This window comes from Limanda limanda, chromosome 11 (assembly GCF_963576545.1).
Source record: "Limanda limanda chromosome 11, fLimLim1.1, whole genome shotgun sequence".
Lineage (NCBI taxonomy): Eukaryota > Metazoa > Chordata > Actinopteri > Pleuronectiformes > Pleuronectidae > Limanda > Limanda limanda.
Window position 1 is genome coordinate 22,702,294 of NC_083646.1, and position 5,184 is coordinate 22,707,477.

General features: G+C 40.8%; 1 long non-coding RNA gene across 1 annotated transcript; it reads left to right on the plus strand.

The window, feature by feature from the left end:
• Positions 1 to 408: 408 nt before the first annotated feature.
• LOC133014488 (uncharacterized) lies at positions 409 to 2,950 on the plus strand. The gene is made up of 4 exons (XR_009681455.1): positions 409 to 667; positions 794 to 1,008; positions 1,144 to 1,221; positions 2,443 to 2,950. It is a non-coding gene; the product is annotated as an uncharacterized LOC133014488 (long non-coding RNA).
• The last annotated feature ends 2,234 nt before the right edge of the window (positions 2,951 to 5,184 follow it).

Here is a 5,184-nt window from a genome sequence, read left to right on the forward strand (position 1 = left end):
TAGTGTTACCTCAGAAAATGTGTTTTTCAGATCATATATGTGTTGACCTTTGACCTTGAACTTTCACTGATAAGCTCCACAAGTTAATAAAACAAAGATAAACCCACAACTAATATTCCCACCAAGTTTTGTAAGAATGTGTCTCTGCATTGTTGAGTTATGTTGTACACACAAACACAGAGGTGAACACGAATGCCTGCTTTTAGAGTGTAAATAAAAGAAAAACTGTTACACAACAAGTAATGAATCAGCACTAGCAGGGGTCACACTTGGTTTTACTCCGGTCAAAAGTGAATAACATGGATGTCACAGCATTATGCATGCAATGTTATGCAATGATTTGTTTACACTGTTGCCCTGCATACCAAGCATGCACCCAGACAGGCCCACTGGATTTAAAGCATTGAAGACAGTGAGATGGCAAGGCTTCATTCCTCCAGTCTCACTGAACGTCAGCAAACAGAGTAGCAGAGAAAAGTCTCAGATCACTGCACGCTGACATGTTGGACTGACCTGATAGGAATCCACAGATAAGGAAGAAGAGACGCAGCACATGGAGAGGGCCAAACCAAGTGAGTGAGAAACCACAGGAGTGTCGGATTCAGGAAAACAACGCAAACAAGCTGCCGACGTTACAGTCTCTCACGCTCTAGATGCAACATGTGATGTATGTTTACGCATACTGTTCTTCATGCCAGTTTTTCCTAATCTCTACCTTGTTGAGATAAGATCAAATGGCAGCCAGAGGATGGTGAATGATTGAGTGCGTCTGTGTGTGTGTGTTGGCGAGTAGGTGGACAGCAGAGCGTTGATGGGATCTGTCAGCGTAGCCAGCCGCTGACAGGGAGACAGAGAAACCTGCCCAGTGAGACATGGCTCCTCTGTGTCTCCTCAACTAGAATTCCTGGCAATTCCAGCCAGCTCAGATTGTTATCAGATCCAAAGACGTCCTGCCACTCAGCCCAATTTTTTTTGTTCTTACAGAGCAGGATAGAATGTGCACCGGAGGTGAGAAAACCACTAGCAAACACACATTTATCCTGATGACTTTTTTCTCTTACTTTTACCTAATCAACAATATTTTGATATTTACCCTCACCTGCAACAAAGAAAGTGTTTTATTTCCCTGCTTCCTGTTGGCAGCAGTGTGAGCTGAGACCTCAGCCTCGTGTCATCAATATTCTTCACAACCTCATGAAAAGTGATATATTGGGAGTAATGGTAAGTTACAGGTGCAACAATAAAAACGAAATATAAGCTGAAGATTCAGACACTGCATGATATCTTAAAGGGAGCTATTGGCAAAAATTGAGTAGAAAATAATCATAGCGTAATGATATTTCCATCGGTGTATAAAGACTTGAATGTATGAATTGTTGTGTTTTCATTACCTCAGCATGAGCCTTTCATATTTACTTAGGGAGCAGATTTCCTCTAAGGAGGCTCTCATGTTGCTTCATGTTTCTACAGTAGCACTGAACGGACAAACCGAACACAGGCTCTAGAGAAGGCCTTAGGACTTTTTATCATAACTGGAAGCCACCATTGGTTTTCCTACACATTTTGAAGGGGGTGGTTAGGTGAGGGGTACTCAGTTACAGCATGCAACTTCATCACTAAATGTGATAAAATCTTCCCAACTGAACCTTTAAGAGATGCTTTCTCTTAAAGACCCAGATGACATGAATGATTTTTCCAATGACCCTTAAAAACAGATTCATGAAATACAACTGAAGGGGCCTTTAAATGACTTAAGAGGCGGTTGGACAGCCTGTGTAAACAAACCTAGATGACAACCTGGTCAACAAAGGCTGTTCAACCTGACTTGTACTGACACAACAGTTTGTGAACTGTTCTCCTTCGGGCTCAATGTAGATACAAGCAGAAGAGAACTTGTATGCACACACATTGGTGGACAGCCTTTTGTCCTGCATGTCTAATTCAACGGGGTGATAAAATAGTGAACAGAATTTAAGTCTGCAGGCTTGCTACAGACTTGGCTAATGGTTATCGTGATAGAATGTTAGATTCAATTTCACTAAGAGCTGTAACCAGAAAGTGGTCATGTGCTTTTTGTTTATCCTCATCCACAGAGAAAGGGAAAGCACTAGAAAACTATTTATTTACCATCCTTTACCTAATGATCTGTTAATTTATTCACATAAATTGCCAAATTATACTGTTCATTGGAATTCTGCTATGACTAGTACACATGTTGACTTCCTCCGTTAATAACTTGCAATTTTCCAAAGTATACATTTATAAATATAAGATATATGTTGGTTAGTCCAAAATGTTCAGTCATCTGGATAACATTCCTCCCAGATGAACACAGCGGTCAGATTTATAACTAATCTTGTAAAAATAGGGTTAGCCTTCAACACAGGATCAAATCTTTGCCCTGACCTATTGTTTTATTTCATCTATTCATGAACATGGAAGATTCGGGGGTGGTGCTGCAAAACCAAGGCCAGTTGTCGATACACTCCTGTGGTTTATTGACAAGCAGCTCACAATGACCAGAGCAAAGGCCAGACTACAGCAGTGTTGAATGGCGTCAACCACCTGAGGAGCATACCAGCAAAAAGGATGCAGGAAGCACTGCACTTAATAATTTGAAGTGTTCTTATTGAAACCAATGTGGCATTTGAACAACAGGTTCAATATTTATGGTAGTTACCTTTTCATACATTTACTCATGATTTATCAAGACTTCTGTGTTTAATGGTGAGAATATGCACCTGTATCGGGTTACTGTGTTTGAAATATATATGGTGGTGTTGTTGCAATTCATTTTCAAAATCATATTACAGTCAAATTTAGAGGAAATGTGTTCAATATTGACAGAAAAACCTGTTTAGATTAGTTCAACATAGATGAGGAAAAAATCACAAATATGTTCATTGAGTTTATTGAGAGAATTTAGTTAAATAAACCTTATCTGCACTAATGTCATATAAAGTTTGTTCAAATCTGAAATAAACCAGCTTTGGTTGGTTTGGTTGGTTTTGATGGTAGATGCTGAAAAAGTCAGAGTTCTTTATAGGGTTTTTTTTTTTTTTTAAGAATTTCTGAGAACTACTTTATAGCAGATATAAAGGGGGGGACAATGAAGAACAGTGCGTGAAGTACAAAATGTGGAAAAAACACAACACTACATCTACTAACAGAAATGACGGCAGACATGGGTGTGAAGAGCTGCCAGGCTGAAATACACATTGCACCTCCTGAATCAAAGGTTTGGCAATCAGTGGGAGCCTCCTTTCCAGCAACCTGGAATAAACTTCCCTGCATGGCTGAATATGATACTCCCAATAATTAGATCCCACCCTGCCCACATAGCAAATTTGTCTTTATCAACAAAGATTTGGTCCGCACTGTCGCACTGCCACACTGTCATCTCGTCAACATACAATGTGGAATGATGGCATTTTGGGCCTGCTCTGATTTGCCACATCCGGCGAGATTGGCCCATAGGAAGCCATAGCAGTACCGCATGTCAACCAAAAGTGGCTAGAATTTTGCTTGTGCGCATTGGGCCATTTCCACCATTTAACACATGGAACATTTTAGGTTAACATCCAGATTCCACCTTAGTGAAAGTGGCCCATATCTGTATGACTTTTGGGTCTGGTCCCCCTTTTTTAAAACGGAAACCATTACCCCATTCTGCCACTCCACAGGTACTGTCCCCAACCTCAGAAATCTCGACAAGGGGTACGGGTATGGCCTCCCACCCCGAGTCTTGAGAAGCTGTCTCATCCACAGATGTATTGGACATCTTTTTGCCTTTCCCCTTCCAGGGTCAACTACTACTTTCCCAGACCTTGAGGCCAACCAAACGATGTTCTCAATAGCCTGTGAACTCCTTGCACACCTGAGTCTTTGCTTCTCCAACTGCTGAAGCTACAGCCCTTCAGTTTAGACCCCTGGGCCAAACAGCCACTTAAAGGCCTCCTTCGTCAGCCTGATTGCTTCCCTCATTTTTGCTTGTTGTTGATGGTAAGGTATTTAGATTTTTGGTGTCCTTTTTTCCCCAATAACATTCCATACCAGTAATCAGTGTGCTGCTGCCCCGATTCACAAGAAAAAACACTTAGGGGAAAAGTAAGGTTCTGTGTGGTCCATTTTCATGAACCAAAATATTAATCAAAATGGTCAAACAAGAGGGTTTTGGTGCAATATTGTTGAATTTCTATGATGTCAGAACAAGCCTGAAGGTGTACGTGGGTGGCTTCATTTTACACACACACATTTTACAGCATATTTGTTAGTTATGCTATTGTCTACTTACTACATGTAAAACATTGCCTCCATCATCATATATATAACCTGCATGTGCTTGACAACTGTTCCATAAAGCTGTCGGAGGTAGTGAACAGTCAATTTGCAATTGTAAGTGTAGTTGAATATATGTTTATGGAAGTGGGAACTTCTATCATGTTTCCCTTTAAAACAATAACTGCTGGAGCTTAAAGCTTCTCATCTTTAATTCATGGGCATCTCCACAACAGTTTGACATGTATACAGGTGTTTGAGGTGTGTGTCTGTGGCTGTAGCAGCACAAACCGTTCATCTGATCAACATTAGAGCTAACCATTCCCATCTATACTGGATGCTTGGATCATACTCCATTTTCACATTGTTGAAAGTTTCATTCTCACCAATGACTCTCCCTGTCTATCAAACACACGATGATCTGATTAAATTACCCATGAGCCTCAAACCCCTGACCTCTCACATGAGTGTGTGTACAGACCAGTATACCACTAATCAAGCTTCATTACCACCTCCATTTTCTCCAATCAATTACCTTTTGATCTCCATGCAGCTGGCGGTGTGTTTACCTGTAACAGATTCCATTTTGGAAACACAAAGGAAAACTGAAGACATGGAGCAACATTTGAAAGATTGTTTGCAGATGTGAATTTTTTATAGGGTCTTAGATTTTTATCAAGGCCTCCCTTTGATAAACCTGCCCAACAAAAGGAAACATTTACTCCTCTGCACAGGCTCCAAACATTTTTTCTCCTACCCGGCTCCAGCTGCATATATAAAGACACTTCTGAATGATCCAGCCTTCCTGTCTATTTGGCAGCACATCTATTAGTTCAGCTGCTAGGTTGACTTGGATAGATGACACACTGGCTTCCCCCCCACCCTTGTGCCTCTCTTATTCAGTAT